The sequence below is a fragment of the Lynx rufus genome, unplaced genomic scaffold, assembly GCF_022079265.1.
Source record: "Lynx rufus isolate CCGP_SWC_20201006 ecotype Redwood Valley unplaced genomic scaffold, mLynRuf1.p SCAF_7, whole genome shotgun sequence".
Classification (NCBI taxonomy): Eukaryota; Metazoa; Chordata; class Mammalia; order Carnivora; family Felidae; genus Lynx; species Lynx rufus.
Genome location: NW_025814889.1, coordinates 95,792,835 through 95,815,708, shown reverse-complemented (window position 1 = coordinate 95,815,708; position 22,874 = coordinate 95,792,835).

Sequence of the window (22,874 nt, the reverse complement as noted above, 5' to 3'; positions counted from 1 at the left end):
TGGATGGGCCTAGAGGGTATATGCTAAATGAAGTAAGTCATACAGAGAAAGACAAATACCATGTGATTTCACTTACATGTGGAATCTAAAAAGCAAAACAAATGAATAAACAAACAACAAAAAGCAAAATCAGACTTATAAATACAGAGACCAAACCAAGGATGGTTGCCAGAGGGGAGGCGATGTAGGGCAAAATGCGTGAAGGGAGTTGGGAGATACAGGCTTCCAGTTATGGAAGAATAAGTCATGGGAATAAAAGGTACGGCATAGAGAAAATAGTCAATGGTATTATAACAGCATTGTGAGGTGATAGATGGTGGCTACATTTGTGATGATCATAGCATAACCTATAGAGTTGTTGAATCACTGTGTTGTACACCTGAAACTAAAGTAACACGTGTGTCAACTATACTAAAAACAAACAAGCAAAAACTACCACAACTGTGTTTTTGTTAAACATTAAGTTGAAGGCCCAGCTATGGTATGGTACTGTCAACTGTATTCTTTATCTTCTCTGGATACTCTTACCAGCTAGATGCGAACAACTACTTATTGCCCTCCTGTAAAGAATGGTTTTTATCCTTTGCCTTTTATGTAACTTACCTATGCTCCCCCCACTTCCCCAATTCTGCCCCATACCCGTGACTAAGGAGACTTCACTTAGTCACAGATGGCAACAATTAGCTCTGTTTCCATTTCGAATTACAGTGTGTATGTGTGTGTGTGTGTGTGTGTATTATTTAAATGCAAGTGGCTGTAAGGTCCCACCTTACAGGCTTGTTCAGCCTAAGTTGGGTGCAATGCCAAAACTAGTTCAGAGGAGTTCTCATCAGCTCTCCCGCACAAGGCAAAGTAGTTGGAGGAACAGTCAGCCTGTTGTTCTTCACCCACTTAACATCATTTAGGCCAAGAATTTGGCTTCAAGTTCCCATGGAAAATATTAGTTATTTTTATATATACAAATCAGTTCTGAATTAGTTTAGAAGCATATTTTTCTTTTTTTTTTCACCATAAAATTAGGCTAGAGAAATTTGGAGAACCACTAGATTAAAATTGGGCTAATTCAGTATGTGCAACTTATACCATTTTTAGTCATTCTCATGTGTTAAAAAAAGAGACTGGGCCCCTCAGGATTGAGCATTGGTGCTGGGGGGCAGGGAGGGTAAGAGCTGATTAAGTACAATTGGGTCTCATACAGTAATTTATTAAATCTTATTCTTTCTTTTTTTGGGGAATTGCCTTTAAGTTTTCTCCTCTCGTTTCTATTTTCTTGCTATTGTGGAGAACACTGGGGATGAAGGATTTGCTTCTGGAGTCAGAAACAACCTGGGTTTGTACCCCATTTCTCTGTAGCTTTGTGACCTGGATGGGTCACAACTCCTTATGCTTCAATTTTCTTTACTATAGAATGGTGACAACAGTTTATTCCTCATTGGGCTGCTAGGAGGATTAAACAGCATATGAAAATGCTTAGGATAGCACACTGTAGAGGGAAACTGCTCAATAAATGTGAGTAATTTTGTTGTTGATGTTGATAATGCTTTGAGGATATGGATAATGGAGCTGGCAAAAATAGAAGTGACACCAGTGGATTCCCACAATTGCAATACAATAGCTCTAGAATATTTCTAACAGTGTCTCAAGGACATTGTTCTCTGAACTATTGATAAATATATCAATATATCAATATATTATTTGCAACAAGTAATTTTTGTTTTGCTTTTTTTTTCCCTTTGGTGGGTGGTGGTATTGTGTTGTGCATGGTAGAATGATTAGTAGCATTCCTGGTCTCAACCCACTATATGCCAGTTGCACCCCTTCTCCCCCCCAGTTGTTAACAATCAAAGCCAATGTTTTCAGACATTGCCAAGTGTCCCCTGAGGAACAATAACCCCTAGCAGGCAAAGCATAATTGTAAGTCACTTTCTTCCTCCCTAGGGTCACACAGTTCCCCTTATCTTTACTGAGAGCTATAAAATTGAGTTTAAAAGGATCCCCTTGGCTTTGATGGACTGGATCCCTATAACATTTAAGTAGGTGTGGTCTTTGGAAATGAGACGAATGCTTTCTTATTGCTGAAGTATACCCATCTGGGATACATGCAACACTCCAGTGGGTTCTCTTGTATAATTCTGGAGTGGAGAACAATTGTGCATTGTGTTTGCATGTTATTTCACTTGCTACTTTTGATCCAGCACTCAATTCTGAAGGAGGAAAGAAGGAATTTTCATTAACAATAAATGCCATTTTCAATAAATATTCTTAGGGCTCATTAAAGACAAAACATTGAACTAGGGAAAATAAATGGCATAAAAATGTTATTCATGTAAAATAAATGTGCTAATTGGCAAGAGTGGTTCAAAAGGACTTCTCCGCTCTCCAGACACTTTGAACTTTGCCCATTTTTTTTCCTTGGCAGTGCGGTGTAAAAATGGAAATAGATTCTTAGAGCCTCTTGATGACATCTTGTTGGAATATAAGACATATTGCGTTGAGATTTGTGATCTGCAAGAATTCCATCTGCACGATTCACCGGAGACAGTGCCACTGATGATGATTCCAAATGGTCTATTCTGCTTATTTATTTACCTGCTTAATAATAGCAAATTCAACTGAAAGGACAATTTGATTTGGAGACTTCAGTCAATTATTCTATTTCTTGGAATGGCTTGTGTGGAACAAAGAGTGGTCCACATTTTGTTTGAGGCAGTTAATTTTATTCTTCCTGAATATACTTCAGGGATTGGTAAAGAAACCACTACCAAGGACCGTCTTACCAGGTGAGTGCTAGAGGAAAACAGCCTGATAAAAATCCACGATTATTTAAAAACAATTTCTTTTTGCCCTCATCCCAACCCAAATGAATAGTGTCAATGAATTTAATGAGTCGACATTGTACCATTTCCTAGATTCTTTCAGGGACAGCCCTCATGAGAATGAAACATGAGTTGCTGGTTCAACCTTGGGGGACCAATTATGCAGCTTCGGTTAGCAGCTATTGTCATGGCCACTTAAGTGTCAAGGCTTTTGATATCCATTTGTAACCATAACCTTTCATTTAAAAATACTACTACTTTCTTTGGCAGTCATCCTAACCTAATTAGGAACTAACGCAGACTTGTACATTTCTTATAAACACATCAGCCGACCAGAGGATCCGGCCAGGGCTAGAGCACGATTTGAGCTTGATTGAGGGGTTTATCTTTTCCTCCTTCCTATAACACACGTATAGGTCTGGATTATATTCAGCAGAACTGCTTTTCCTCTTATTTTCTGGTTTTGACATTCTGCATTGATTACTCTCTTGCTCTCATTCTCCTGCTTTTACTCTTCCCTGGCATTGTTTTCCTTTCTCCTACAACTTTGTTTTGTACCCTTTCCTTTTTTTTTGATTGTTACAACTTTACCATTTGAACATTTACAGAAGAACTAGTCTGACAGCCTCTGGACAGTAGATAACAAGATTTAATGATGACATCAGAGGTGATCATTTTTTTTTTTAATGAATTGTATATTTCAAATTTGATTTTTTAAAAAACTTCTTTCAGAAGGGGGCTGCTCTGTTTCCTGCATGGCTTTAGTGGTAGAAAGCCATCAATGAGCACACACAATAAGATACCAGGCTTGAAGGAAGCCTTGGTGAAATGGGTAATTACAAGTGGCCAGGGGCATACAGTGCTACCCTAGAGATGAATTGTGTGGGACCATGTATTTTAGGTTTTGCAGATCACCAGTAGTAAGGACATAATCATCAATTTGGACTATAAATGTAGTGATAATATTCCAGCCAATTTTGTCTATTATATGCTAGGTTCTATGCCAAGTCCTTGACCTACTCTTCATATAATCTTCACAACACTGTAGAGACAAAAATCATTTCCTCACCATTTTGAGATGAACTTACTCTCAAGGAAGTTAAGTAGTTTCCGTGCAATCTTGCAGTGACCAAGTTTGATTCTAAAATCTATATTATCAGCTAATACATTTGACTGTCTTCCTACTAATTTGAATAGAATTCTTTTTATAATCCTCTAGAATGAGAGTATGAAAAATTGTATTGAATAAGATAAAGATGAGCAAATGCTTCTTTTAGTAACTGTCTACTGGGCCAAGAAAAATCTTGTTGAGTATTGGTATTTTCTGTGCTTCATATTATTCTGTGGGTGTATTAATAGGTTTTAGCAAATATGGGGCTGATATGCTTTTCTTTTAGTCTTTGGTTCATTTCATCTGAAAAACTTGTTCTTTCAAACTAGCTCTTGAGAAAGAAAATACTGTTCAGCACAGAAATAAGCATAACATTAAAATAAGATCTTTTCTGTGGCCCTTATCTTAGGAGTGAGTTTTCAGCTAATGAGAAGTGATAAATAATGGAGCTGGAATAAGGACACAGTTATTGGACTTCACATGATGAACTAGGTAGTGTTGCTGTTGGCCAACACATCCTCTAGGCTTTTGCTTTTAAGATAAAAATGTTTCATGGCTGAATAGTTGTTTCAAGAATAATGTGAAAGTAGTAAAGTAGAAAGTTAAAGCCAGGGCTTTGTTGTTGTGATATTTACAGGATGATATGCTCTAGTACAGGAATCTAGTCCTCAGTGGCCCCTGTGTGGCTTCGGAATGCCTATGGGTACCAGGAACAAATGGGGACAAAGGAAAAAGCAAGAGAATAAGAAAAGGATGAGAGAATAGAGCAGAAAAGAGGAGGATGGAAAGAGGAAGGGAGACCACCAAGGGAGTCAGATTGATGGAATAAAAGGAGATCAATAGAAGAAAGCTGTCTCCCTGGTGGGAATAACTAACAGGTTATTCCAATGGTATACTGGTGTGTAGAATTTATTTTATCATTGAATGATATGCATGATGGAATAACAAACCATTTGAGAAACCATTTAAAAATTTCCTCTCTCTTCCATTAAACAAAACTTTAGCGACATAATGTACAGTTATCTTCCTCTTGCTTGTTATACATCATGATATATCTTGGAGGTCTTCTATGTCAGAACACTGAAGTCCTCTTCATATAAGTGGCACAGTGTTCCTTTGGTGACATAGAATGGTGTATAAAATTGGTCTCCTGTGTTGTTTCTACTCATATTTTCAAACCACCCTGCCATTATCAATATTGTGCACACCATGTTGTGTTGTGTATGAGTAGGTTTCTCTATGGAACAAATGCCCAAATACAGGATTACTGAGTTAAAAAGTGAATGCCAAAGTGAGCTCCATTGAGCGCTACCATTTTTGGACTTCCCGATGTAGGATATGATTATTTTTTAACCCATTGTATTAATACTGAATGACAATAAACATTTAATGATTGCTTACTATTTGCCATATATTGTTCTAAGAGCTTTAAAGAACATCACTGCATTTACTCTGCCATATGAGGCAGGTAGAATTGTCTCTTTTGTACACTTAAGGAAAATGAGACCTAGAGGAATAAATAACTTGCACAGTGTCAAAGATATTGTAAGTGGTAGAGTTAGGCTTCAAATCCTGGTGGCCTGACCTCAGAACCTGCATTCTTTCTGCCAGCCGCTGCTCCGCCCAAACTGGGAAGGTCACCAATGACCTTCTTGTCTCCATTTCTAACAATTCCCAGCCCTCACTCTTATTTATTTCTTTTTTTTCAACCTCATGCCTCCTGCAGCCAATGCAAGGGACTACAGGCTTTGAAGAGCCACACCTAAATTGCCTCCCATTATGTGTATTTTAGGCTTTTAAATAAAAGCAGGAGAGAGAAAAGAAAATGTGTCATTTCCAAAATTATTGAGGAAAAGAAATGGTATGTAATACATCAGTTCAGACCTGACAAAAAAGCCCTTGAATAAAAGATGAAAGTGTCAGGAAGAATTCTTGAAAATGTTCTACCATTTAATAATAATGCTAAAAGTTTGAAGAGTCTCTAGTAAAGCTAAGGATTTTACAATTTGGAAATATATTACTTCAACATTTATTTAGCTGGAGGAAACTTTTTATGACATTCTTAAATATTTATACTTTATTAGTCACATAATTGCTTAAGCAATATTTATTTGTAAGACTAAAATTTTTGACACTTATACATCAACTTTTTGGCCTGGCCCTCAGAGTTCAAGGTAATAAGTAGGAAAATATAGTACTTCTGACTCTGATTTAATTTGAACAAAAAAAGGATCAATATAACATATATTGATATTTTTTATTTCCATTATTAGGTGGAAGGTAGAGGAAAGTATAAAATATAGTTATCAACAAAATGATATGTTAACTAGTAGTTAAAATTACACATTACATCACACATCATCAGGGAAATGCAAATCAAAATAATGAGATATATAACTTCACACCAGTTAGAATAGCTATCATCAAAAAGACAAAAGTGGTAACATGTATTGGTGAGTATGTGGATAAAAGGATTTGTGCATTGTTGGTGGGAATGTAAATTGGTGCAGCCACTATGGAAAACAGTATGGAGGTTCCTCAAAAAATTAAAAATAGAACTGCTGTCCCACTTCTGGGCATATATCTAAAGAAACTGAGACCAGGAAGTCATAGCGATATCTGCACTCCCATGTTCCTTGCAGCATTTCTCACAAATAGCCAAGATATAGAAACAGTCTAAGTGTTCATCAGCAGATGAATGGATAAAGAAGATATGGTATGTATATGCAATGGAATATTATTCAGCCATGAAAATAAGGAAATCTTGCCATTTGCAACAACATGGATGGAACTTGTGGCCATTATGCTAAGTGAGATAAATCAGAGAAAGACAAATATCATATGAAATCACTTTTACGTAGAATCTAAGAAAAAAATGCAAACTCAGAAACAGAAGAGTGGTAATTACTAGGGGTTGGGGGTGGAAGAAATAGGGAGATACGGTCAAAGTGTACAAACTTCCAGCTATATGATTAACCAGTTTGGGGATCTAATGTGCAACATGGTGATCATGGCTAATAATACTGTATCATATGCTTGAATGTTGATTGTAGCCAATAATAGTATATGCTTAAATGTTCTTACCACAGAAAGTAAATGGTAACTAACTGTGTGATGTGACGGAAGTGTTAGCTAATACTAAGCTGCTAATCATGGTACGGTTTATAAATGTATCAAATCAATACTTTGTATGCCCTAAATGTATACAATGTGATGCACCAATTATATCTCATAAAGTTGGAAATCTATATATGTATTTCCATGAGAAAAGGACTAAAAAATTGACTAGAGTAAAAAAAAAATTTTTTTAATGTTTATTTATTTTTGAGAGAAAGAGACAGACTGTGAGCTGGGGAGGGGCAGAGAGGGAGACATAGAATCTGAAGCAGGCTCCAGGCTCTGAGCTGTCAGCACAGAGCCCGACGCAGGGCTCGAACCCACGAACTGTGGATCATGCCCTGAGCCGAAGTTGGATGCTTAACAGACTGAGCCACCCAGGTGCCCCCAAAATTGACTAGAGTTTTGAAGTAATTTTTCTTTTTCTTTGTTTCTGAGAAGGTGAATGGACAAAAGTATAAAATAGACTTTAGTGAATTGCTGAGAGCATCTGATCTCTCCGTTCTACCCCCTCTCCTTCTCTATATTCCTCTCCACATTTGGGGCTGAAATCCTGCAAGCTATTTTCCTGGGATTCCATCACCAGTTGCCTCCCTGTTAGGTTCTACCAGCGGAGACATTGGCAGGTAATTGGGAACTGGGAAGAGGGAAGAAACTTTTTTTTTCCCCCCTTGGCTTCTGGCAGAAGCTTCCAGTAGTAGAGGCCACTGGCCAGTGTGAGCTCTGGGTTCTCATTCAGTGTGTCCACTGGCAGTGGTGGGGAGTGTTTGAGCAGGCACTGGCACCACAGGCCGCGATAGCCGCATCAGCAGTAGGGAGCTCTCAGCAGCCTCAGAGGCTCACACTGTGGGTTCTGGGTCATACCATTTCCCCCTTCACTTCTTGTCTCCTCAGCATAATAGTGATTCTCTGCAGTTACTGCTATTTGGGTGAACTTCTCTTTTCTGGCTCATGTAGCTCTTCCAGTATCTTTGTAACCAGTTTCCAGTGTTAAATTGTCGCTGTTTGAAATGACCAGACTGGTTTCTGCTATCCTGGCTGCATACTGACTGATATAGTTCATGGAAGTTTTCCCTTGTCCATAAACGAGAGCTTATTATCTTTAAGACAGTGGTACCCAAACAAGGTGGTGTCACATTTCTATGCCAATGGAGATATTTATGGTATAACTTGACAAGCCAAAGCAAGTGACTGTGAAACCAAAGTGAAAAGAATCAGTCTTCTTGTGCTCCGTATGGTTGCCCGTGCTCCACTCCTGTCAGCATGTTCTTGGATTGAACCTCCAGCAACTGGTAAATATATTTTTTTCATTTTTATTTTTTTATTTAAAAATTTTTTTAATGTTTATTTATTTTTGAGAGACAGAGTGTGAGCGGGGGAGGGACAGAGACAGAGAGAGACACAGAATCTGAAGAGGCTCCAGGCTCTGAGCTGTCAGCACATAGCCCGACGCGGGGCTCGAACTCACAAGCCGTGAGATCATGACCTGGGGTGAAGTCGGACACTCAACCCACTGAGCCACCCAGGCGCCCCTAAAATATATATATTTTAATGTTTATGTGTAAGAAAGAGAGAGAGAGCGAACTCAAGGGGCAGAGAGAGGAGACAGAATCTCAAGCAGGCTCCGTGCTGTCAGATCCATGAGGGGCTTGATGCCAGGAACTGTGAGATCATGACCTGAGCCGAAATCAAGATTCAGACACCCAACTGACTGACCCACTCAGGTGCCCCAGTAAAATCTTTGATACTGCACACATATGGATGTCTTTTTCTCCTTATCTGGAGGGCAATAAAGTTGAGGGGTGGGGGAAAGACCACCGAGAGCAATACTAATTGCTACCTTTTGTGGCCGCCTGTCTTATTACAGGAGATCGTCAATATTGTTGTGTAAAACGATTGTCGACAACTTTTTAAAATCTATGTGTACATAGGAAATTATTGTTAAACTTCTAGGACAGACATTTGTCTCACACTTTTCATTTTTATTGTGTTTTATGAAATAAATGGTTCATTCCTGGTCTAAAAAGTGTTATGAATGTCAGAATGTAAATCAATTGCATCATTAAGCACACAGACTTAGTTCATCAGTTTTATAGCTATTTTTTGGTAACAAGATTTTCCTGATGAAGGAAGCAGTATATTGACTTATTTTATTTTATTTATTTTTATTTTTATTTTTTTTATATTGACTTATTTTATTTTTTTTAAAAATTTTTTTTCAACGTTTATTTATTTTTTTAGGGACAGAGAGAGACAGAGCATGAACGGGGGAGGGGCAGAGAGAGAGGGAGACACAGAATCGGAAACAGGCTCCAGGCTCTGAGCCATCAGCCCAGAGCCTGACGCGGGGCTCGAACTCACGGACCAGGAGATCGTGACCTGGCTGAAGTCGGACGCTTAACCGACTGCGCCACCCAGGCGCCCCTATATTGACTTATTTTAAAGAACACTGCTTTGGAAGACTTTAATAACAAGTTTAAATTTAGTGCTTTTTAAAAAAAATTTCATATCATTTTACATATACCATGATATAGAATTTAAGAATAATATAGCATAGAATATTATAAATAAGAATTATAAATATAAATACAAATATTTATATTATATTATACATATTATAATTATAAAGAATATATTATAAATTATATATGATAACATAAATAAGATTTAATTGATTGGGATTCTGTCTTCCTTCTTGATTGTGACATCTTTGAAAATAGCCTGTGGCCTAATGATAACCATAACAATTTTTTCCCCTATCATTTATTTACCATTAGGCACCTGGTTAGCATATTGTAAATATTTGTTATATAAATGAACACATGGATATATAAAGATACATTTAATTCTTATCGAGAGAATAAGAATTATTAATTCTTTTTCTTTCTTTTTTTTTTAAAACGTTTATTTATTTTTGAGACAGAGAGACAGAGCATGAACGGGGGAGGGTCAGAGAAAGGGAGACACAGAATCTGAAACAGGCTCCAGGCTCTGAGCTGTCAGCACAGAGCCCGACGCGGGGCTTGAACTCACAGACCGCGAGATCATGACCTGAGCCGAAGTCGGACGCCCAACCGACTGAGCCACCCAGGCGCCCCTATTAATTCTTTTTCTTGAGAGAAAGACTTTATCTTAAAGGTAAAAGAATAAAACTATTTACGTATATAAGGGACAACTCAAGTACAGTTTATTTACATAATGGACTATGAAGTAGGAACAGTGTCGGAACCAAGGGTTCATAGCTCAATTTTTATCACTCATTGGTACAAAGGGATGAAGCAGAGAGCAGTAGAAAGAACTACAAAGAACCATGAGGGAGAGAGGATTACCTTGAGTTGTATAGAGCAGAGCAATGAACTTTGGTGGAAAAGCAGGCCAATTCAAGGCGATCTCCAAGAAGACAAAGGAATGCTCACTTTGATTTTGGTTTCCCCTCTCTGTCTGATTTCCTAAGGGCTCATCATTGGCTGAATCCAGCCAGAACCCAGAGGGTGTGGAAATCCTGTTGATGCAGAGGATAAGTCAGACTTCCAATATAGAAAGCAGAGTGCAGAAGTTTGGCAAGTAGAGTGGAAGATGCATTATATACAACTATAGCTTTCTTTTCAAGAGATTTTTCTTTAGCTCCATTGAAAGAAAGGATTTCTAAAAGACATAAATATACATTGTACATTTGTTTAAATGGAAGTCTCTCTCTACACAGTATCACCATTTATTCCGAAGTCATTTAATGATTTATTCATTTTGGAAAATATTTCGGACATATGTAAGAGGGTTTGTATAGAAAGAAGAGTTATATAGCTAAAATACAGCTTAATATATAAAACATTATGAAAAATGAATCAAAGTCCTTAGATGTTCTCTCTATTCACATTCTTTTCCTCCTCTGCAGAGGTAGCCAGCCTCTGGAATCTGGTGAATATTCTCATTCATTTCTTTGATTGTTAATATTTATCTTTACCCACCCAAACAACATATAGAATTGTTGTTGTTCAGTTAGTATAATTCAGTTATACAAGATGCATACATTCTAGAGATCTGATGTATAACATAGAGCCTATAGGTAACAATAATGTTTTGTGTAACCAAACATTTGTTAAGAGGGTAAATATCATGTTGTGGTCTTACAAAGAAAGAAAGAAAGAAAGAAAGAAAGAAAGAAAGAAAGAAAGAAGAAAGGAAAGAAGGAAGAAGAAAGAAAGAAAAAAAAGAAAGGAAAGAAGGAAGGAAGAAAGAAAGAAAATAGGAAAAGAAAGAGACAAAGGAAAGGAAAGGCAAGGGAAGGGAAGTGGAGGGAAAGGAAGGGAAGGGGAGGGGAGGGAAGGGAAGGGAAAGGGAGGGGAGGAGAGGGAAGGGAAGGAGACACCAGAAAACTTTGGATTGAGGCGATAGTTTCATAGGTGTAGGCATATGTCCTAACTTATTAAAATGTATACATTAAGTTTTAACTCAATAAAGCTGTTAGAAAACCTTATATAAATGATATCACATTTCATGAATTAGTCTGCAACTTGATATTTTTCACTCAACATTTTAATTTTGGGGCATATATGCCCCAGGTTGGTATGTTTAACACTCTTTCTTTCTACTTCACTTTCATTGTCCCATAATTTTCTGTGACTTAATGATGCAAGTCCACTTATTGTTCTCATTAGAATCCTATGATTTTAAAAATCAGGGTCTTCATTGTAGCCATGGTTTTCTTTATACTAGTTTCCTTATCAGAATGCATGCTGCAGTAGTGGAGATTAATGAATTGTAACTATTTTCTTTTTAAGAAATTTGGGGCGCCTGGGTGGCGCAGTCGGTTGGGCGTCCGACTTCAGCCAGGTCACGATCTCGCAGTCCGTGAGTTCGAGCCCCGCGTCAGGCTCTGGGCTGACCGCTCAGAGCCTGGAGCCTGTTTCCGATTCTGTGTCTCCCTCTCTCTCTGCCCCTCCCCCGTTCATGCTCTGTCTCTCTCTGTCCCAAAAATAAATAAACGTTGGAAAAAAAAAATTAAAAAAAAAAAAAAAAAAAAAAGAAATTTACCTCAGAAGAGAGGAAGCCCTAAGTAAATTTTATTTTCCTCAATCCCTATCTGCACTTTCAACCTTGAATGTGTTAACCTATGCAAAATACTTGGAAGGGAACCTGGCAGAGGGTAAGTGCTAAAGAAGCATCATCTGAAGGATGCTGGAGCATTAGGATAAGAAGCCAGACTGTCTGGCTTTGAGTCTCCACCGTGCTGCTTAATACCTGTGTGGCTTTGGGCAAGTTACTCAGCGTTTCTGTGCCTCAGGTCCCTTATTTGTAAAATGAGGGTATAACAACAGTCCCTACCTCACAGGGTATTTTGGAGGATTAAATGTGTAAATGAAAACATGCAGAGAACATAGAACGCACCCAGCCAATAGTAAGTGGTTGTGTTTGTTATTTCAGGTTCCTTGGGCCCTTGCTCTGGACCTCGTGCTCTTTGGACCCTGCATTCTCTGCTGTCTTGGAACTTGGATACACCAATTCTTGCCAAGGTTGTAGTGAGTTGATGAGTCACTCCGTTCCGTGGTATTTCCCTTTAACACACTTGTGCTGAATGAGCCTGAAATATCATGTCCTGAGGGTGAGCATGTCCTCCCGGCACTGATCGAGTGGCACCACACATCTATTTCCAGTCTAGGGGACACCATCTCCATCCCTCCCCCTTCCTTCACAAGCGTTATGACACGGAGACTTTGTTGTTTCTTTTTATAGGAATATACATTTTTGTTGAAAAAGCTACTAGCAGCCGAGTTGGTGACATGACCTGAACTTTTAAAGATTTGTTTCTTTCCTCCCAGCTTAATGCTTCTTCCTCATATAACTTGTATTTCCTCTAGCTGGAGGTGGTGGGTGGGAACCAATGTTGTGAGCATTGTTCAGTTGGAGTGCCAGCCTTTCTCACCTCATGGAGCTTTCACCAAGTCCAGGGAGGTCTCACACATATGTTCTTGGATCCGCTGTTCCATGACTCCTTTGTTCCAGTGAGCAGCACTAATCTGCTGCCACCCTTGCTGCCCATTTGCTGGTAGCCCGCAGGTCCCCTGCTCCCCTCCACCTGGGCTCACACTAGGCACCGACCCAGCAATGGCACATAGTTCCTGGAATCTGGCTTTCTTGAAGCTCACTCTGCTCACTCAGCCTGGCTTTGTCTCCACTTGGGCAGTTTTTCTGTCAATGCTCTGCCTTTCTTCCTCCAGTCTGCTCTCTTTTGGGGAAACTCAGTCCCATGTAATGGAAGCACACTGGAGCCACAATTGCCGGCAAACTTTAAGTTCTTTCCTACAAAGCTCCTGAGCCCCACCTGGATTAGGGTCTTTGGATGTGCCATGCCAGGAAAGAATCTGGGCTGCTCAGAGCACCCAGGAGACCTCTGGAGTGCAGTGGCTTGACTCTTTAAGTTATCCCGATGGGCTACTCTTTATACCTAAGTTAAAAGCAGTTGCTTGAGTTTCCATGAGGGTATGGCCATCATTTTGGAAGCAGAAAAACCTAGAACCTGTAAAGCTTAAAAATGACAATTATTTGAATATTCAAATAAGAGTGTTCTTATGAAACCACATGAATGAAAAATATCAGTGATGAAAAATTTAGAAATCACTATTATATAAAAATCTTAGACTGTGTTTTGTCTCTAAGGTATGAAAGGAATATTGGAGCCTTTATAGTTTACAAATATCTAAAAAGACTGATATAACACTGTTCCCTTCATCTTGTTGCATACTAACACAGTATTCTTTTATGTCACAAACTTTATTGAGACTAGTACTGACTCTTGCCAGGCACTATTCTATAAACTGAGATACAATGATGAACACAAGGAAACTCCTTTCTGTCATGGAGCTTATGTTCTAGTAGTTTTAGGATTTGATTAGACTACATTCTAGAGTATTTGGGAATCTAGTCATTTCACATCTAGAAAAGATGGCTATTCCTAGTGTGAAAGTGTATAGTATGAGAGACAACTGTCCAGTTGGGGACAAAGAGCAAAAATATGTTCACAGTCTAGTTGGGAAGTCAGATGTGGGTATAGCGAATACATAATATGGAAGGTGCTATGATAGCGTATGAACAAAGTATAGCTAAGAACAATGGACATTAATCAGATTTCACAAGAGGATAAATTTAGGCTTTAATAAACTAATAAATGAGTTTTAGAAAACAGCACAAGACTGGACCAGACTACAGTCTTCCAGGGCTGGAAATCAAGGAGACATCCAGGGAGTAGTTATAGGATAGCTTGGGGCATCTGAAGCATAGAAGAACATTTTCAGACACCAGATTCTCACCAGAGGGAGAACCTTCCTCCTGCAGGGTCAGGGATAAAGGCAGGTCATCTAAGGGTCCTAATATCAAGGAGGAGGGTGGAGCTACCAATAATGGTGGAGCCATTATTATTTACCTAAAATAGTAAAAATATTCAGAAGCTCAGTTTCATAGGTTGAGAAGCTCTGCTTTCTGGTTAGGCTTTGTGTCATTGCGAAACAGAAAGAAAAAGTTGATAAAATAATTCAAGTTCTTACTAATTGTAAGCATTATCAATAACAGAAAGCTCTTGCAAGTCAACGTTTATTAAATGAAAGTTACCCACTAATTGTGAGGATTTAGAAGGATGATATATGAGTTCCTTTTCCAATTCCCACTTAAGAAAAGGAAAAGACTTTAGTCAAGTTGGATGGGGTCACAATAGGGCAGGAAAACTACTCTTAATTTAGTTGTAATGGTAACATTGTCTTTCATACATGAAGATGAAACTACTGAACCACAATAAGGAGGGAATCATCTTTTGAGGGTTCCCCTAACCATGCCCTCAAAGGTGAGGCAGCTGGGTCGATACTCTGTCCTTATCTGACGGCTAACATGCGGGCTACCAAATACAAGTGTGCAAGGTACTAGGAACGTAAAGAGTCATAAGATGTGGTGTAAGGGTCCCACCTTTCATAGAACTTCAAGTCTTGAGGGGTGTGTGGGTGGTTCCGTCAGTTAAGCATCTGACATCAGCTCAGGTTATGATCTCATGGTTCTTGAGTTCGAGCCCCGCATCAGGCTCTCTACTGTCAGCATGGAGCCCGCTTTTGATCCTCTGTACCCATCTCTTTCTGACCCCTCTTCTTTCCCTCTCTCAAAAACAAATACACATTAAAAAAAAAACCCTTAAAATCTTGAAAGAAGAACATAAGATAAAAAAAATCAGTACTATGTAGGATAGGGTTAAGGTACAAACTAAAGTTTTGGGTCACAGACCAGCTATCATGCCCATACACAAACCTGCGTTCTTCTTTGATGGAATAATGTGTAAGCAACTAAGGCTAGATATTTATTCAAACTAGAATCAGGACAATTCACTGAAAATCAGTTTCCAAAAAGTCAATTTGTCAAAATTGATGAATTCTGGAAGATTTTTTCAAAGTTTTAGTTTTGCCCTAGGCTTTACATCTCAGCTATTTTACTAAGGATTCATCTGTTCAACTTAGCTGGATGCTAATTTCGTGCGTATTTTATAATTTGGATGCCTGGTATTGCTCAATGCTTAATGCTTTATCTGTGAATGGGTGGTCTTTTCTTAAACCCAGTTTATGGCCTTCTCTATTTTGGTAGGCTCGCATCCCACCCCTGAAATTGCCCTCCAATGGTTGCAACCAAGTTTCCTATTACCTCAGGATATGAAGCTGACAGTTTCCTCCAGATGGTCTTTTGGTGGGTTTGCCGTGTGCTGAAATAGCTTTGAATCAATTGGCTTTCAACAAATTAACCCAAAGCAGGTTCAAATGAACCCAGAGCACTCCAAACCACCTCTTAACTATCTATCTCTTAATGTTTATTTATTTTTGTGTGAGAGAGAGACAGAGCGTGAGCAGGGGAGGGGAAGATAGAGAGGGAGACACAGAATCTGAAGCAGGCTCCAGGCTCTGAGCTATCAGCACAGTGCCCAACAGCAGGGCTTGAAGTCACTAACCCTGAGATCATGGCCTGAGCCAAAGTTGGACACTTAACTGACTGAGCCAACCAGGTGCCCCATTAACTATCTTATCTCTTAAAGTGAAGTCTTCATTTCCCTGAATTATAAAGTTAGAAATCACTTAACTTATTTTTTAGTGATGTAACAACTTTCCCATTATCTTTCCTCCCAGTACTGATGATAAATAGTAGTAAAAATAACTCTTAATATATTTTTTAAAGCTTCCCTTTTAATTCCTCCCAGGAAAAGAATCCTGGATCTAATATAATCTAAACAAGCGCTAAACAGGTATCAGAAGCTTAGATTCTGGTCCCCAAACACTTAAGTAAACTTTTAAAATCCTTGACACTCAAATATTTCTCTATAAAATAGAAATAAAACGTCAGCCTCTACCTTCCTTGTAAATAACATAGTAAAAAGGGAGTGGAGGTGATAAAGTAACTACTTTGGAGAAGAGTAGATTGATAGAGCTTCACTAATGGTCACCAATTTGATGTATTCCAATGTAATATTTACCTAGCACCTCTGCTCAAGAAATGGTGTTATGGACTATTAAAAAATTTTTAAAAGTGGCCTAGACACAGATCTGACCCAGGAATAATTTTTTTTAGTCAAATGAACAAAATAAATACATAAAACTACAGGGCCCAGTACAATAAGGGCTGAAAGATAGTAGAAATGAAACACATTGTTGATTCCAAGAAGACAAATTACACGGGACATGTGGCCAGAAGACCAGAAAGTCTTGAGTAGATGAAAAACAGAAAGGGCATTTCGAGGAAGGGCACAGAGTTGGAAACCATAGCACCCATGTGTTAAAGGTGTGTTCATGGGGGGAACAGGAAATGGTGGTGGAGATTCATTGAGGGGCATAATGTGTAGGGATTTCTGCTGCATTTGGCAGCAATGAAACACTGAAGGTTTTCAAATGTAAGAGATGAAATTCAACAATATAGTTAATCTGGCAGTAGCGTTTAGGGTAATTTGGAGAGGTGGATAATGAGATTGAGAGTATAGCTAGGAATCAAAGGAGTTTCAAGTACTGAGCGGCAAAAATGAGACAGCAGACAGAACGTGGAACCTCTTTCCCAGTGCTAGTCAGAAGCCTAGTGACTATAGCCACACACAAGGAATGGGGTGGGACAAAGGGCAAACTCTTCAATATGCCATACAAAGTCCCTTCTAAACTGGCTCTTAACTGCTTTCTTAGCTTCATCTCCCACCATCTTCCTGAACTTGTCTCTATAGCCATATGGCACCATGCACATCACCCCAACCATACCGTAAGGACCTCAGTACCCCACTCTGCTTTGCTTTGCCTTCTGCCAGGGGCACTCTGGCCGCCCCCCCCCCCCTCCTCTGTCGAGCTAACTTCCCCTGGTCCTCCTCTTTCCACTCTCTCCTTCTTCCACCCTTTTCTTACACTGATTTAGAGGGTTTCTTTGTTAATTCCATATCCTCCTACAGATTTTGCACTCTGGTGTAACTATCTGTTTTCTTGTTTGTCTTTTTTTCTCTAGACTATGAGCTGTGGGAAGCTGGGACCACTTGATTGAGCAGCTAGCACAGTGAGTGACACTGAATAGATGATCACTAAATGCTCGATGAATGGAATAATGACCAATTTAATACAGTACCTCAAACGTCTATTCAGAGTTGCATTTCCAGTATTTGCATAGACAGAAATCATGATACAAAAGAAGACAGAGATGTTTGGCTGGTAAGCCAAGGCAATTATCAGCACACACACATGTACACACATGCATACACACACATCTAGCAATATGTTTACAACAAATACACAGTGGTTGATTGCATATTTAATGTTTATTTTGTTTAATGTTTATTATTATTTCTTCACTTTTGAGAGAGAGAGAGAGAGAGAGAGAGAGAGAGAGAGAGTGAGTGCAGGCAGGGGAGGGGCAGAGAGAGAGGGAGACACAGAATCTGAAGGAGGCTCCAGGCTCTGAGCTGTCAGTACAGAGCCTGATGTGGGGCTCAAACTCACAAACGTGAGATCAGGACCTGAGCCTAAGTTGGTTGCTCAAATGACTGAGCCACCCAGATGCCCTGGTTGATTCCGTATTTTAGATGTAAATGCTAGGGGATGGCAAAACAGAGGGATGTCTCATGGGGCCATTAGTCACGGAAGGCTTCAGATCCGCTGTAACAATTTGGGGGAGGAGGAATTAATGATTGAAAAAAGAGAACAAAGGAGAAAATAGGGTCAGTGATGTGCAAAGAGGACCATTTAAGGTTTATGTGTTATTGAGACAGGAGAGGCGAGTATGTATTCTTTCAGATCTCTCTTGTTCTTCCTAAGGTCCAAGTAAACAAAAGGAAGACCAAAATGGGAGCGGGAAAATCTATTCAAAGCCATGAAACACAGACATCACAAAATTGTTTCAGCAACATTTTATTGTCAGAAAGATTGAAAAGATAAATCAGCCAGGGGCTGCCTGGGGATTATGTTATGGGAGTTTGGACAATCAACTAACTAAGAATTACTCCAAGAGACATATTTGTAGTCATTCCTTGCTAGGGATGAAAGAGGATGATGTAAGCTTCAAGAGTAAAGTAACGTGTGATGAATTTTGGAAGAAATAAGTGGAAAAAAATAACAAGAACTTCTGGCTTGATGTTCCAGGAATACAGCTAAGCAGGCCAAGATTTTATTAAAAGAAAAAAAGTGCATATTACAGAAATGAGAAGACAATGTTGTGTGGGTAAAGAAGCACTGTGATATTTTAAGCTGGCTGAATAAAATAGAACATGGCAATGGAAATATGAATCAAAGGCACAGAAATGGGGACTAGAAAAATCCAGATGTAGAATGTTTTTTTTTCTGGGAACAGATAGAAGTTGATGTTGATAAAGGAATTTACTGTGAACCTGCTTTATAAGGGAATTTATACATTTTGAGGAATTGGTTGACTTGGGCTCACGTGGTTAGCATACTGGGAACATTGCATCTAATGCAGGCTTAAAAATCTTAATCTTGAGGAGGAACATATTTATTCTAAGCCTTTCACATATTTGAATAGAAAACATGAGATAAAGATAAACATGAGATAAAGAGAAAATGGAAAAATCAGAGGTAACAAAATTTGAGCCTGCCTGTATTTTGTAGAAGCAGAGGAAGGAACTCTTAAAGGGAAAAGTAAAAATAATTTTATTACTTTAAAGAGAGAACACTCATTCAGAGGGACTGGAGGACATAAGGTATGGGGAAAAAAAATCCCAGAATGATATAGTATGGCAACTGGATTCTTATGTTGTAGCCACTAGCCTGCTAGAAGGTACTATCTGTTTTAATGTGTTTTTTATTTTTTATTTTACAAGAACCAAAAGGACATTGCTATAACTCAATTTAGATGGCAGCATTATATTGGGACAAAGTGTCCAAGAAGTTCCAGTCTTGCAAGGGCAAGATTCCATAAGAAAAAGATAAGATATGGAAAGAGAGAAATAATGAAAATTGATACCATAACTATGTTCTGAAGGGGACAATAAAATTTAAAATGGAGCACTGGGGAAAGCAGTCTGGCTGAGGCCCAAATTGTCAGGAAAAGCCTTTAGAAAACCAAAGGATTCAGATGGGTTGATGGGTCAAGTCTTATTTAATATCCCAATGTGTATTAGTCCAGTGGGCAGTAGAAAGTTAAAGAATCTGTATATTTAGACAGAAAATCCCATGATCAAGCACCCACAAGTTAACTACCTTCGCTTTTAAGTGGGTACCTTTGTACCCTGCAATGTGATGTGGGATGCCAAGTCAGTAGGTCACACATTCTGTAAGCACTTGGGCAATGGTGCTGGCTGAGGTCATGCAGGCAAGGAAGGCAAACCCATATTGGGAATACGTGTTGATTTCAGTCAAGATAAATGGCTACATTTCTGAGAATGAAAGGAGTCGAATGTAATCAACTTGGCACCAAGCTGGTCTGGAGAGTTGGTGCCATACTGGAGGCTCAGTATTGGTTTCGATTGCTGGAAGGTTTGGACTTTCGGCAGAAGTGGTATTTAATCAGCTGTGGCGGGTGGGATCCCACGCAATCAGGCTCATGCTTCCAACTCTGCTGCCGTGGTGATACTGTTCATGTGCCCACTGTGCCAAGAATAGGTGGTCTAGGACAAGGTTGCTGATGTTCATTGGAAGTCATTCTATCTACTTCTTTATTAATTAATTTCATAAAAAGATGTATGTGAAAGACTTTTTCACGTACATTATGTCCCCCAATCCCTCTGAATAAGTGTTCTCTCTTTAAACTAATACAAATATTTTAATTTTTCCCTTTAAGAGATCCTTCATCTGCCTCTAAAAAACATAGGCAGGATCAAATTTTGTTACCTGCATGTTGGATAACATGCAGTGCTTGTCCCCACTCCCCTTCCCGGACCTCGTTGTCTTCAATTTTGTTATTTATTTTTTATGCCCTATTTATTCTTGCCTTAAGCTTCTTCTCTTTCCACAAAAAGTGGATGACCAGGTAGACAATCTGAAGCCCTATTTATTGGGAGGGTTTCCTTCCCCACTTACATTCAGGGCCACCTGTTTTTGGTGTACAATCACTTATTGAACCCGTCAGTCTGTGGAAACAAGCTTGGCCATTTTTTCCTCCTCCGTTAGTTGATCATAATGGACTTCCCATGAAGCGGCAGGTGCAAGCTGGGGGAAAAGGTGCTGGAGGGAAGGTGAGGGCACCTGCTTTACAGCCTACTTGCAGTTCCACCAGCAGCTGATCCCAGGCGTACCATTTCCATTGTATGGGATGCTGTGGGCCCACCCAGCCTTGTGATTTGGCAGATCTGGTAGGGCTCAGCTTGTGACGGACCAATAAGTCAACTCTCTCACATCTTTTCTGTGGGAGAAGAGTCCCCTAATTCACTTGTTATTAGGCTCTCTGTTATTAGCAGCTGAACATAATTTCTAACTGACAAAAACCTGATGTTTTACCACATGCTCCTCAAACTGTGTTGTAGAAGCCACTGTCAGTCCACAAACTTTGCTATCCGTTGCAGTAAAATCAGAAACCAGCACCAGAATATAGACCAATTTCTTTACTAAACACGCTGTAATTCAATTGACTTTCCCTCCTCCTCCTCCTCCTCCTCCTCTTTCTCCTCCTCCTCCTCCTTTTTCTTCAGGCGGTGGGGGGTGGGGGTGGTTGGGAGATGTTTTCAATGAAGGGAGCAGTATGTTGATTACATTGCAGCATAAGCTCTTTATCTCGTAGTGGACCAGCAGCAAGCAGTTTGGACAGAGACACCTTCAGTAGCACCGATCTAAGACTTACATCCCCCAAAGTGTAACTTTGAGACAGATGCACTTGGTTATAAACAAAAATCTCTTCATTTAATTGTTGATTCTGTTTTGAAATTTAAACCTGTGATTATTGACTGGGGCTACTGCTAAGTTTTCTCTTAAGTAATCTCTTTACATCACTCTCCTGGTCGTGGATAGTGAAAAATTATTACACAAGATGTGGTTTCACAGGCTTCTGTAATCACAGCAGTGCCTGACATTTTGTTTACTTCAAAGCAGAATAAAAGCCTTTCATTACGTGCTTCTTTTTATGCTATTCATCTATCAAGCTTTGCTGTACCACAAAGCAACTGTTTTACACATAGATTCTGCTTCAGTTTCAGAGTGGAGATTGAATTATATGGTTTAACAATACATGTAGGAAGGGTTATTTCATTATTGTTCAACTCCCCCACTGCCTCCGTACCCTACTCTAGATCCCATTGTGTTTATCAGAAGATGTTTTGTACGGGTATCAGTAAATAGGCAAAGATGAGTAAACCTTTAACGGCAGTCTTTATTAATGCTAAAATTTCTTAGTTAAGCCCCAACTGAACCACTACAGCTCTATCTTTATCTGTAGGAAATTGTGGAATAACAACCAATAGCTATTCACTGCTCTAGATACCATGGTTCTAAACTTCCTTGTGAAGTCAAAAAATCATCTAAGTTCACATTATTCTTGGGAGCATTTTATTCTGACTGTATGCACAGCTTTTCTCACCATGTAAATTCAATTGGCATTAATTCCATTAGAAATTTGGGGGTAGAAATCTTTCCTTCTCGAAAATGATTGAATGGTACAATTCTCATAATCCTTGTAGTCTAAGGAGGACAGCCTTCAAGATACGGCAAGGATAATGCTTTTTAACTACAGACCTTGATTTCCTTAGCCCGACTTTCAAGGAAATGTACTGTTTGAAGGAATTCTATGACTGGTAAAGTAGAAGATATGTCTGCTAGATCATCTGCAAATTAGTGGAGAATGCTAATATTAAAAGGGACAATAGCTGGAGTTTTTTCACCTTTGAACAAAAACTGTGACACCTGGGCATGACTAGGTTAGCATCTTAAGTTCCTGCAGAATTAGAAAGGGAAAGAAAGTAAGGAACAAATACTCTCAACAGTGAATAAACCTGAAAGAAACCAGGAAAGAGAGAAGGCCAGGTGGGAGAGAGGGATTGGAGAGGGTAGAACTGAGGAAAACCTCACAAGTGGGACTCAGAAATAACCAGGTTTCCGTACTTTTTCAGGTCAGTCCTTTGGGGGTGAATCAGGCTCTTTCCTGTCTTGTTCTCACTTTTCTTATTCTAAGTTCTTAGTGTATATGCATTTAACTCAGTTTGTAGAAGGAGAAATCATGTCACCTTTCTGTGCTTTTATTACCTTATAGGTATATCTGATATTAAAAATATTTAAAAACCGGTATGGCATGGGCACTGGCTAATCAGAAAAAACACTACAGTCCATCAGAATGATCATAGGCCACAATAAAGTGGCCATATAATTAATTGTCCCAAAGAACCCAAATGAGGACACTTTTGAGAATGA